Source organism: Stegostoma tigrinum, unplaced genomic scaffold, assembly GCF_030684315.1.
Source record: "Stegostoma tigrinum isolate sSteTig4 unplaced genomic scaffold, sSteTig4.hap1 scaffold_57, whole genome shotgun sequence".
Classification (NCBI taxonomy): Eukaryota; Metazoa; Chordata; class Chondrichthyes; order Orectolobiformes; family Stegostomatidae; genus Stegostoma; species Stegostoma tigrinum.
In genome coordinates, this window is record NW_026728505.1 from 1,299,903 (window position 1) to 1,313,815 (window position 13,913).

The following is a 13,913-nucleotide window of genomic DNA, read 5'->3' on the forward strand; positions in this document are numbered from 1 at the left end:
TAATCAGTCAGAGCATTGGGTATAGGGGTTGGGATGGCATGTTGCTTCTGTACAGGACATTGATGAGGCCACTTTAAGAATACTGCGCACACATCGGTTGGCTCTGCTAAAGGAAAGATGTTGTTAACCTTGAGAGGTGCAGAAAAAAACAGATTTACAAGGATGTTCAAGGACAGGAGGGTCTGAACTGTAGGGAGAGGCTGAACAATTTGAAGTGTTTTCCCCGGAGTGTGGAGGCTGAGGGGTGACATGACAGATGTTTATAAGATCATGAGGGGCATGAATAGCCTGAATAGCCAAGGTCGGTTTCCCAGGAGAGGGGAGGCCAAAAGTAAAGTGCTGATGTTGAAGGTGAGAGGGGAGCGACTTAGAAGGAAACTTCGGGCAACGTTTTCACGCAGAGAGAGGTGTGTGATCAGAAAGTGCTGTCAGAAGTGGTGAAGGTGTGTGCAATTACACAGCTAAAAAAGTATCTGGATTGGTACAAGAATAGGAAAAGTTGAGGGGGATATGGACCAAATATTGGCAAATGGGAATAGATCAGATTACATATCAAGTCAGTGGGGGCAAATAATCTGTTTCTGCGTTGTGTGACTTTCTGATTCCATCAGGTAGATGAGAAGAAATTTGAAAAGGGCATTTGGAGTGGGAATTCTCTTCCCTAGAGGTCTGTGCTGCCTTTGTGTTGACATTTATTCAGAGATACATTAATGAAATAGTTGACAGATGTTAAACAAAACACAATTTATTTAAACACTGTAGTCAAAGTAGAACCAAAAAAAAGGAATTTAGAATAACCTCGCTCTGGTGGATAAACTTATAGTATAATAGCTATAGCAAATATTACTAATTAACTGTTCCAGCATAGTAGCAGCCCATAAACAGACACTTTGGTCAGAAATAAAATTCAGAGAAGGTTCTCACATGCGGTTCTCCAATTCAGGAGGAGAAAATAATCATCCAAAGAAAATTCTGCAGTCAGGAGACATTCACTGAAGCTTCCAACTCCATTGAGACACCAATAGCTTCTGATGCAACAGAAAAGCAAAACTCAGAAATTCTGATCTGTGAGAGCTCGTCGCACTCATTCAGGCTGCATTTAAAAAAAACCCGAACCCTCTCAAGACTGTTTACTCAATGGTCTTAACTAGACAGCTTTGTGCCTCTCGTTCAATCCTTCTCTTAAAAGAAACCAAAATAAAATAATATCTTACAGTTACAGCAATGTCACATGAACACATCGAACTGTTCCTCAGGAGCCCAGGGTGGATCAATTCAGCATTTGGCCCTGCTGTACAGCCCCTTGCGTCCCTACATATGAAAAGGAGAAGGCCATTGAGACCCTACAGTCACTTACATGTAAACAGACTTAGGTAACATGACAAGCAAATGGAGCTAGGCTGTACAGATAGTCTGCTTCACGCTGGTCAACATGCCTCCATTGTTCATGGTACACATGCAGTACTTTAATGCAGTTTTACAGTAGTGTGGTGGGAAGACTAATGTTTTGTGCAAAATCACAAGTGGCATCCTCTGAAAATACATGCTTCCGTTCTCTATGGAGATCAGAATCTGGTTGGTCTGGCTAATGTCACAAAGAGGGTATTTGGGCTGCTGTCAGGATTGTGAACAACATCGGGTTCAGTGTAGGGTCACAGATTAATGTGGGGAGAGTTCATTCAGAGCCTGTGCTTCTCTCTGAATCACTGTGGGGCTCTATGTCATTTTATATGTAAAATCCACATGTATTTACATGGGTCACGTATGGGATTTCTCACCCTATCAATTTCTTTTGTGGATAAAAGAGTTCATCACCAACTTTGTAATTTTAATGCAGTAATCTCTGATTCTCTCACAGCACAACATATTAAACACTCACTTTCTTCACTCGCTCCTCATGGTACCATCATCTCAGGGATTAGACTGGTGATGACCATTTGTACCGTGTCTGTGGCAAGGAGTTCTTTCATTACAAAAGGGATCAAGCCTATGCACAGTGCCCATAAATAGTCTTTCATCAAGGCTGTACATGTGCAGACATATGGTTTTATTCATGTACATGAATCATCTTACAATGAAGGACAACATACCATTTACTTCCCACATGACTGATAGCGCTGCATGTACTAATTTTGGTGACCTATGATCAAGGACATGCAGGCCCTTTTGTGACCACAACACTTCCCAACCTCACATCATTTAATCATTACAAAATGAGATGTATGCTGTTGCTGGCCACATCCAAATAGTTTGTATGCCTTTTAAATTACTGTGGTCCAAACACTGATTCATGTGATACCCCATAACGAGCAGCATTCAGCCTGGAAAAGGGCTCCACTCTCTGTATTGCGTCAACTAAACAATTCTCAATCCATGTAGTATATTCCACCTTACCTCTCAACTCTAATTTTATTCACTCACCTGTGTGCAACCATATCAAAAGTACTCTGTAAATTCAAATACACCGCTCTCACTGGTTCTCATGTGTGGATACTTCAACTATTATATACATATTACTCAGTCGTACATGCACTGGGCAAAGGATCACAACACACAGGAATTGCCAAAACAAGTTGGAAAGTACATCAACTTCAGTCGATAATGCAGTTTTCTCTATTTTCACATCTCATCACCCATATTCTCTCTCTCTCTATCTCATACATACATGACATAAATCAAGTTAATGAATACTCCAATCTTTCTCCATGTTTTATCTCTCAAAGCTCCCTCTTTCAGTTTAAATGTATTGTTTGCATTTGGATGTGACACAATTACAACTGAGTGATGAAACTAAAAAAACATCATGAGGAAGGAACTGGCTAGAGTTAATAGGAATAGAATCTTAGGGAAGATGGTGGAGTAGAAATGGAAGACATTTCTGGGGATAATTTGGACACACTTCTGAAATTTTTGGATGTTTCAATTAACATAAACTGCACAGGTTTACCAAAGATAACTTCCCTTTCCTGAATCGAAGTTGACTCTGCCAAGTCATATCATGATTTCCCAAGTGTCTAGTTTTTACAGCCCTCAAAAAAGGTTCCATATTTTTCTCATAACAGATATCAAGTTGTCCAAAATTTATTTTTATTTTGATTTCCCTCTCACTCCAGTTTTTTTTTAATGTGCGTTACAACAGCTACTTCCATTCTGCAGGAACTGGCAATTCCTGAATCTGAAGAATTCTGAATGGTAATCAATAATTCTTTCTCGTAGTTACAAGTTTTAAATGACATTTGGACAAGTTCATGAACAGGAAACAGTTGGAGAGATATGGGCCAAGCCCAGGCAGGTGGGACTGGGATAGTTTGGGATTATGTTTGACATGGACTGGTTGGACTGAAGAGCTGTCTGACCCTGTAACTCTTTCACAAGCTCTATTCCCACCTCCATGTAATCTCTGGGACATACCAGAGCAAAGTACCAAACTTCAGTTCAATTAGTTTTGAGCAGTTCCGCTTTATTAATTCTAATCTCCCACAGTTTCTCATTTTCACAGTCACAGTCCTGTAGAATTTCTGGAAGATTTCCTATATCTTATTCTGTGGAGACAGAGTAATGTATCCCACTCAGCAGTGGGTCAGTGGGGGTTGGGGTGAAGAGACACTGCCTCTGTCAACAAGTGAACACATCGGAGCACTGCACTTCAGAGATAATGGACATGGCACCACTGCTACTTGGAAAGTTCTAGAATCTAAACAGTTCAATGAACTGTCATTTGATGGCCATCGACGGGTTATGCTGAAACCACTGACATAAAGCTGTAACCTCCTCATTTTAGAATAAAACTGGCTTCACACTTTGCAACTGGCATAGGTCGAGGTAGAGATAAAAATAAGAATACAATCAAAATATTAGTAACTGCAAGTGTGGCCAGAAGAGAGCTGCAACTGGAAAGGAGCAGATTATGATTTAATCAGAAACAGCACTGAAGCGGAAGTGAAAACTGAGGATATTATTAGTGATAAAGGGAATATTGTGATATAAATCAGATCAGGACAAAATGGGCCAATGGTGGTTATGAACACTTTTCTTCCTCCTCGGGTGTTTGTAAGTGAAGGTGAAAAAAACCCTGGAATAAGAGTTGAGTTTGTCACTGAAAGTGAATACAATAGTTTCCTTCTTTGCCAAATACAGAGCTTAGAAATTGAGTCGCTGGTCACAGAATAAATGAATGGACAGAGATAGAGAGACTTACCGGGAACACCAACAATAGCGAGGATGGGATAGTAACCCGCCTGAATAACCATCAGTACAGCTTGTATCCACAATGTTAAAGGCGCCCAATTGATAGAAAGATAGTAAAGGCCAGAGGATAAACTCCTGTCCATTGTTGGAACATTCCAATCTATTCCTCTCAGTTTCTTATACATTGTTGTCACATTCCCGGCTGTGGTTCTGAGATTCTGATCCATCATTTGGAACATCCCAATCTGCTGGTCACAGATTCTGATCTCTCCACATCTCTGGAGCTGCTGATCCCAATTGTGTTGAATATGACACAGCCACAGATACTGTGGGATAACGCATTGGGAGAAACCCCTTATTAATAGAAGAGGGAAACCCTCCAGTGACACAGTTAGTATCCATGGAGACTGACATTAATTCGAGTCACTGAACAAACAGCTCCAGTTAACCCCTTCCACTCTGACACTTTTAATGTAACAACAATACCTGGTTTGGGTGACATTGCCTGCTGTTGGACTCAATGCCCATCTCCAATTCATCTCACAATGATAGAGACAGAGGAGAAAGTTGATACTTTCTCTGCACAGGCTCGATGATTCTGCTGTGTTATCCACATGTGATGATGTATGTAACCATTTTCCTGAGAGCCAAATGAGAGGTTGTTATTTCACCGAAGTCTCCTCCACCACAACAACTGCCAATCCAAACACATCTCTGGCCACGACAACCTGGAGAAAGGCAGGAAATGTGGGTTTTGCTGAACTTTCCTCTCACTGCCCTAATAAGGCAACATTTTATCTTTAACACAATATTTTCAATAATTTGCTTCTAAAGTTGCAAACAATTTTTTTGCAGTTTATACAGCCTTTCCTGACCAATTTTTTTAGCCTGAGCCCAAAAGTAAACATTACATTTCCAATAGCTTTGCTTATTGGGAGGAAAGGGTCAGAGACAATATCTATGTGAGTGATTAAGAAACAGTAAGGAAGAGGGGACAGTGGCTGTGCAGTCTGGACAGGATGAACTTGATATTGCCCAGTAGGCAATTTCTTCTTCATAGATGGAATAAAACAAAATGCAGAGAAAGAGACAGAATAAATTTGGCTGAAGGAATGGCGACTGACAAGGTGAACAAAACACGATAGGTTGCAACGGAACGGAGGAGAAATGATTTTATATACACTGTTTAATCAGCGTATGTGTGGAGACATATAAGATTGTTCACATATGCTCAACACACTCAGGGTTATTAATGAAGATATGATGTACACAATATGGCATAGGCGATGTGACCTTGTCTTGTTTGTGTCTTGTTAACATTGCATTCAGTTGAGGGAACCCATCTCCCCCATTCATAACTTTATTTACTCCCATTGTACATCTGCTTCTCTTTCAACACAATTAAAAGCCGATTTGTATTTTGCACGGCACCCCAACACCCTCTGTTTTCTGTTAGCCCTCCTCCACCTCTCGTAAGGTATTAAAAAGGCCATTTCCCGAACCTGTTCAGTTCTGAAAAAGGGTCTTGCTGGACTTAAAGCCTTAACCCTGTTTCTCTGTCTCCACCGATGCATCTCGACCTGCTGAATTTCTCCAGAAATGAATCAGCACTGACTGAATTTTCAACAAAACAAAGAACCATGCATGCTGGAAATCTGAAAAATGAAAAATTGCTGCAGAAACTGGAAGCTTTGAAAAGGCATCACTGGGTCCAACAGCTTAACTTTGCTTTCACTCTACAGACACTGCCAGACCTGCTGAGTTTCTTCAGCAAATTGTGTTTTTGAATAAATCCCAAAAACGTGTGTCAAAGTTGCTCAAATACCCTTTCCAACATGGATCACCAAACACTGAGAAGTGAGTGACAGTGCAAGGTGAAAAAATTACTTGGTTCTGAAACTACATAACTCTAGCCTCACTGACAGTACAGAGCTCTTAATCATGGTCAGGGAGAGAAACATTCACTTTAAAAACCTTCCGACAGTGTGGAAACAAGCCCACCAGCCTAACAAATCCACACCGACTCTCACAGCATGCCATCCAGACCCAGCCCCCTATTACTCACCTAATCCACACAATGGGCACTTTAGCATGGGCAATTCACCGAGCCTGCACAGCTTAGGTCTGTGGGTGGAAAGTGGACCACCTGGAGGACACCCACGCAAACATGGAAGAACATGCAAACTCCACACAGTCGCCTGAGGGTAGAATTGAGCCGACATCACAGGGGCTGTGAGGCAGCAGTGTTAACCACTGAGCCACTGTGCCACCCAAAGATGTTCCTACTGGAAAGGGAAAGGTTCAGATGAATATGTTAAAGGGTTTTGAGCAACGTGACAAATTGGAGATGTGACACCATGGAGAGACTGTCAGTAGAATGAGAATATTAAAATGTAAGTGTTACCACATCAGAAAATAGAGTAGGTCACTGCGTACAAGGGCAATGGGGACTCAGTCTGAACTGGGGAACATTACATTGCACTTATTGCAGCTCAAAACTGGGCATCCATGTGGTGATGGAAACCACAGCAGCAGCAGCAGAAGCAGAATTGTATTCCACCAGAATCTGTGACTCTTTGTCCCGGATAATCCCTCAGTCTATGATTCCCATGAAGCTGATCAATGGTTCAGTGACGAGTGCAGGCAAACATGCCGGGGTCAGAACCATGCGTACCTGAAACTGATGCCAACCCATTATAGCGACTGCATTCAACTGCTTGCATTACAAACAGCAGAACTAATGCATTACAGACAGGGTGGAAGGATTGCAACTATTCTGCTACAACCAGTCATGAATGGTGATGGGGGCAGCAGGAACTGCCGATGCTAGAATTTGAGATAACAAGCTGTGAAGTTGGATGAACACAGCAGGCCAGGCAGCATCAGAGGAGCAGGAAAGCTGATGTTTCAGGTCTGGACCCTTCTTCAGAAAAAAAGTAGGGGAACAGAGCTCTGAAATAGAGAGAGGGGGAGGCAGTGATAGAAGGTAGATAGTGGAGCAGATAGGTGGAGAGAGGAATGACAGGTCAAGGAGTTGGGGATAAAGCCAGTAAAGGTGAGGTAGGTAGGGAGATTTGACGGGGGTTGGTCAGTGAGGAGGGAGGGGCGAGTAGTGGGAGGGAAGACGGACAGGTCGAGGAGGCAGGAATGAGACTAGTAGAGGTGAGGTTAGTGTAGGTGGGAAGTGGGGCTGGAGGTTGGTCAGTGAGGGGGGAGTGTAGGTGCTCCACAAAGCAGTCTCCAAGCATTCGAGATAACACGGTGTGAAGCTGGATGAACACAGCAGGCCAAGCAGATTCAGGGGAGCAGGAAATTTTGACGTTTCAGATCGGGACCCTTATTCAAAAATGGGTGAGAGGAAGGGGATTCTGAAATAAATAGGGAGACAGGGAGGCGGATAGAAGGTGGACAAAGGAGAAGATAGGGTGAAAGGAGACAGACAGGTCAAAGAGTTGGGGTTCAAACCAGTGAAGGTGACTGTAGGTGTGGAGTTAAGGGGAGATAGGTCAGTCCAGGGAGGATGGATAGGTTGGGAGGGTGTTGCGTGAGGATAGTGGATAGGGGATGGGGGTGGGGCTTGAGAAGGGAGGAATGGTTAGGGAGGCAGGGACTAGCTGGGCTGGTTTTGGCATGTGGTCGAGGGAAGGGAGATTTTGAAGCTTGTGAAATCCACATTGATACCCTTGGGCTGCAGGGTTCCCAAGCGAAATATGAGATGCAGTTCCTGCATCTTTCGGGTGGCATCATTGTGGCAATGCAGGAGGCCCAGGATGGACATGCCATCCGAGGAGTTGGGGGGGTTGGAAATTGAAATGGTTCGCAATTGGGAGGTGTAGTTGTTTGTTGCGAACAGAGGATAGGTGTTCCACAAAGCGGTCCCCAAGCCTCCGTATAGTTTCCTCAATGTAGAGGAGGCCACAACGGGAACAGCGGATACAGTGTATAACATTGACAGATGTGCAGGTGAACATCTGTTTGATGTGAAAAGTCTTCCTCGGGCCTGGGATGCGGGTGAAGGGGGAGATATAGGGGCAGGCATGGCACTTGCTTCGGTTGCAGGGAAACATGCCCGGGGTGGTGGGGCTGGAGGGGAGTGTGGAGCGGACAAGGGAGTCACAGAGAGAGCGGTCCTTCCGGAAAGCAGATAAGGGCAGGAACGGAAAAATGTCTTTGGTGGTGGGGTCGAATTGCAGATGGCAGAAATGTCAGACGAAGATGCGTTGGATTTGGAGGTTGGTCATGTGGTATGTAAGGATAATGGGTATTCAATTTTGGTTATTATTGCGAATAGGGGGTGTGAGGGATGAGTTGCGGGAAATGCGGGAGACATGGTCGAGGGTATTTTTGATCACTGTGGAGGGGAAGTGGCGGTTTTTGAAAAAAGAGGACATCTGGGATGTTTGGGAGTATCATAGGCCGAGACATCTTTGTCAAAGATCATCAGTCTCCTTCGCTTTGTGCAGAACATCTTCAGTTTCACCAACCTGACCTTACAATTAATATCCCTCAGTTCCTGAATCATTCTGATCAATCTCCTTTCAATCACTCCACAGACCCTCACTTCCTTGGTGCACACCACCTGTTTGTGCAGACCCGAATGCTCTGTGTTCAAGTGGGTGATGTTATCACACACGGGCAATTGCTCAGTGACATCACCCTGAATCCTGGGCATTTCATGAACTGTGGGTTTCCTCTGATCCCAGTGGCTCTGATATCTTTTGAGCTGCAGACTCCAGCATTTGATTTTAAAGTTGAAGACAATGAAATTATTTCATTATTTTCAACCAGTAATGTACACATTTTGTATCAGAGATAATAGGAACTGCAGATGCTGGAGAATCCGAGATAACAAAGTGTGGAGCTGGATGAACACAGAAGGCGAAGCAACATCTTAGGAGCACAAAAGCTGACGTTTCGGGCTTGGACCCTTCATCAGAAAAGCGGAATGGGGAGAGGGTTCTGATATAAATAGGGAGTGAGGGAGAGGCGGATTAAAGATGGATTGAGGAGAAGATAGCTGGAGAGGCAAAGGTGGCAGAAAAACTGCTCAATGTCCTAACGTGACTGTCATTCGTGGATGTGTGGGTGAATGAGGACAAAGGTGAGCCCCTTACTGAGGACTAACCGTTTGACCTCAGTCAGTGGGAGGTCTGGGGGATGGTGAAAATTCGGCAGGGCTCAGCGTGGCTGTCTCCTCTGGGGCTGCTGGCTGTGGAGGCTGTGGGCTGTTTGGCCTGCTGTATTCATCCAGCTCCACATTTTGTTATCTCATGTACACATTTTGCTTCACATACTGTTCCCAGTCATCTGACTCTGGTGTTGGTGTGATGTAAATCATGTCCCACTAACATGAGGATTTTGCAGAGGTGACAAAGAAGGTTGGTGAAGACAGAGCGGGTAAAAATTGTTTGGATGCACTTTGGAAAGGTGTTTGAAAAGGTTCCTCATGGTAGACTGGTTAGATCACATGGAATCCAGTGGAAGCTAATGGTTTGGATCCAAGACTGGCTTGAAGGCAGGAGGCACAGAGTGATGGCGGAGTATTATATTTCAGACTGGAGACCTGTGACCTGTGGTGTGTCACAAGAATCAGTGCTGGGACACTGCTTAGCCATAACTTTATATAAATGATTTAGATGGAAGCATAGGAGGGGTGGTTAGTAAGTTTGCCGATGGCCCCAAAATTCATGTTGTTGTGGATAGTGAAGAATGTTATCTCAGAGTACAACGGGACCTTGATCAGATGGGCCTATGAGTGACAGATAGAGTTCAGATAAATGTGATGTGATGCGATTTGGTAAGGCAAACTAGGGCAGGACTTACAAGTTAATGGTAAGGCCTTGGGGAGTGTCACCAAACAGAGACATTGGGGTGCAGATGCAAAATTCCTTGAAAGCGGAGCCACAGTTAGACAGGGTGGTGAAGAAGGCATTTGGCACGCTTGCTTTTATTGATCAATGTATTGAGTATCGGAGTTTGGACGTTATAATGCAGGTGTACAGAACATTGCCACTTTTCGAATACTGCATTCAGTTATAATATCCCTGCTACAGGAAAATTGTTTAACTGAAAGGTTTCAGGAAAAAAAACATTTACAAGAGTGGTGCTTGGATTGAATAGTTTGAGCGACAGGAAGAGGCGGCTGAATAGGCCGGAGCTGATTCCCTGTAACGTCATAGGCTGAGGCGTGACCTTACAGAGGTTTATAAAATCATGAGGGGCTTGGATGGGGTGAATTGTCAATATCTTTTTCTCAAGGAAAGGAATCCAAACCTGAGAGCATGGTTTAAGTTGACAGGCGAAAGGTTTAAAAGGGACCTGAGGGACAGTTTTACATGTAGAGAATGCTGCATGTACGGAGGAGGTGGTACAATCCCAGCTCTTAAACAGCATCAGGATTGGTAAATGAATAGGAAGGGGACGGAGGGATAGGGGCCAAATGTTGGCAAATGGGACTAAAATAACTTAGGATATCTGGTTCGAATAGACAAGTTGCAGCAATCAGTCTGTTTCCATCCTTTATATCTCTGCAGCTCTTGGATCTTAATTTGCAATTCTAAATTACCAGATTGTAATTGGAATGTTTGGAGTCGAAGCCAAACCATTTGTGACTTTTCAAGGTACTGAACTTAATATCCAGCAGCATCACGCTGCTCATTTCCATGAAGGGCGGGGAGTGACGTTAGGGATGTTGGAGTGGTTTGGGGACCAGAGTTCATATATTCCAGGTCAGATGGATTAGTCTAAGAAATTCTGTTTGTAACTGTGACCCAGTACTTCCTGACAGGGATATTACTTGATCAGAATTAGAATTTGTTTCAAGTATTTGATTTGATTTGGGAAGAGGCAGGCATTTTTATGCATTGCTAACAGTTCAGTTTGCTTAGTGCACAGAATAGAATGGCATAAAAATCAGACCCTTTTAGCAACTGCAGGCACATTGACACTGCAGGCAGTTACACATTCCAAAGAAATAGACGGGGTGGGATGGATTTGGAGGGAGGGGATAGTGATTCGCCTTTTTTTTGTAACAAAGAGTCACATTTATCAAGGGAGGGGGACCCACCATCTTCAGCGAGTGGTTCCTGCCGGCTGTGCACTGCCTGAGAGGGCGCTGGAAGCAGAATTATTCATGGCCCTCAGGAGAGAGTTGAATGATGAGATTTACAGGGCATCGGGAGGGACTGGTGAAGTTACCCATACAGAAAGCTGATGCAGAGAGTGACAGGCTGAAGCACCTTCCTCTGTGCTGGGACATTCTCTGAGCGTGCCGTTCTCTGCCGATTGTTGCTGCAATCTCACTGACCCGCTGCTAGTCATGGAGCTGGTTGATGAGGCTTGTTGGTGACGTCAGCTCTGCCCTACCTCATCTGATTGGTACATTTTCGATGATCTACATTCACTACGAAGATGTTTTCTAGAAAAGTGATGAAAAAGCACTGGTGCAATCTGACTTCTTTGCCCTGGTTAAGAAACCCAGGAGTTTGGGAACAACAGTAAAAACTGTCAGCAGTGATTTACAAGTCTTTGCACACAGTCAGGCTGGTGGAAAATAGGATCAAGTGTTTATTATACCAAGTGTTCACAGTTGGTGGCTATCTCATGTGTGGAAACATGGCCTTGCTTTTAGTGGTTTTGGTGTGAAGACAACACCACAGAAAAAGCATTTGTCCCTATCAGCTTTAATATCTGATATGTCCTTTGCCTAAGGACCCTATATTAAACTGATTTTTGGAGCAGGGAGTTGGAATACGAGCTTTCTCCATGCATTATTGTGGTATTGCAGTGTTCCCAGGAATGATGAAGTCTTATTAAACCAATTTTAAAAGCAGACTGATCAAAACTTGAAAAATCCTAGGTCCAAACACCTTGTTATCTCAGATTCTCCAGCATTTGAAGTTCCTACTATCCTCGATATGCTGGGATATGCTCAATGCTCTGGAACCATAATCATGGAATTCCTACAGTGTGGAAACAGGCCCTTCAGCCCAACAAGTCCACACCAAACCTCACAGCATCCCAGCCAGATCTATAACCCTCCTAATGTACCCCTCCCTGAATACAACAGGCAATTTAGCACAGCCAGTCCACCTAACCTGCACATCTTTGGACTGTGGGAGTAAACTCACACAGAAATGGGGAGAATGTGCAAACTCCACACAGGCAGTCGCCCAAGGCTGGAATCGAACCCGGGTCCGAGTGCTGTGAGGCAGCAGTGCAAACCACTGAGCCACCGTACCACTGAAATGCTTTCTCTCAGTACTTTCACCCAACTTTCTCTAAATATGCTTGTTTCAAGGTAAACGTTAATCTCTCCTTTTCTGCATGTTCAGCACTTACTCTGAATATTATTGCCTCATCCCTGGTACATGCTGCACCTTCCCACCAACACCATCCCTGAATATTCACACATGGCATCAGAAGTAAAAGAAAATCACCTGCCAACACTACCTCATTACAAATAGCATTTCACAAAAAAATGCTATCGAAGTATTCACTAATTTTGAATTTGATGATGATGACTTGGATGTATTGAATGAGAGATTTTGGGAACACTGTGAGCCAGGAAAGGATATGGTGTATACAACGCACATTTTTCATTTGAGTGCAAAAGCAACCAATCAAACAGATGTGCACGTGGCTGCTTTATTTTTCGCAAGTCGAGGCCTATGAGTTTAATCAGATTACTGACTCACTGATGTGGGACACAACTGTGAATGACCAAGTCAGTGGCATATTACGCCAAAAGCCATTTCTCACATTAGCCAGACCAATAGATATTTGCGGATCTAGCAAAATGAGCCAGAGTGAAATAAAAATGCTACATCAAGATGCCCAAAAAGTACATTGTTGCTGTCAGAACTCTACATGCTTTTCAGCACCTGAGGCATGTTCTGCTCAGGGCCTGGCACAATGTCTCTGCCTTTCCCTGGCATTTTTGCACTTTGATGTCTCAACTAGAACCTAATGTCCCACAGTGCTCCTGTCTTGCCTGGTTGCTTATCACAGGCATAAGTCAGGCAGCTTAGCATCGTTATTACCAGCAGTCAGTCAAGGGCTGGTCAGCAGCTGTGGCAACTAATGCATTTTTTTCAACCAAATGGTCACGTCTACAAGTCTCAGGGAAACAGTTCTCAGTCAGGGCAAGGGAGACAGGATTCAGTCAGGGGATCCTGACACAGCATGTCCAAGGAATCATTTGATATCAGCCCAGGGACTTTGACAGTGTCAGTCAGCCATTGGGGCAATCAGGATCAGGGAATCTGTATCACTACAGTACAGAGAGGTGGCCACACTCACTAATTACATTCTCAAAATGCTGCAATAGACTTGTTGAGCCTGAATTATGTTCATCAATCCAAGCTGACCCTGTCCATTCCTGCCATTGGAGGTCAGTTTGATGAAATGCTCAAGGTTTTTGGGAGTTTGGGAGGTTCAAGTCCATAGCTCCCTGAAACAGCAGCACAAGTAGATAAGATGGTGAAGAATTTCGCTTTCATGGTAAACAGCATCAGGATATGGTCAACGTGGATGTCTGGTTCCTAAGTGGCATGTCAGAGCATGCACTATTTGTACGAGAATTACTATGGTTTCAACCACGAAATGGCCACAACTTGATCAAAAGAGAAAGTGACCAACAAGCAGTTTGAACCATCAGCTGTCAAATAAATTAAGACAGAGTTAAACGTATTGGCAGGAGTTTTTTTTACATTTTTTTAAAAAAA

The 13,913-nt window shown here is 43.7% G+C and overlaps 1 non-coding gene across 1 annotated transcript; it reads left to right on the forward strand.

The window, feature by feature from the left end:
• Positions 1-11,807: 11,807 nt before the first annotated feature.
• On the forward strand, positions 11,808-11,999 carry LOC132208919 (U2 spliceosomal RNA). Its single transcript, XR_009445034.1, has one exon. It is a non-coding gene; the product is annotated as a U2 spliceosomal RNA (small nuclear RNA).
• Positions 12,000-13,913: the final 1,914 nt, after the last annotated feature.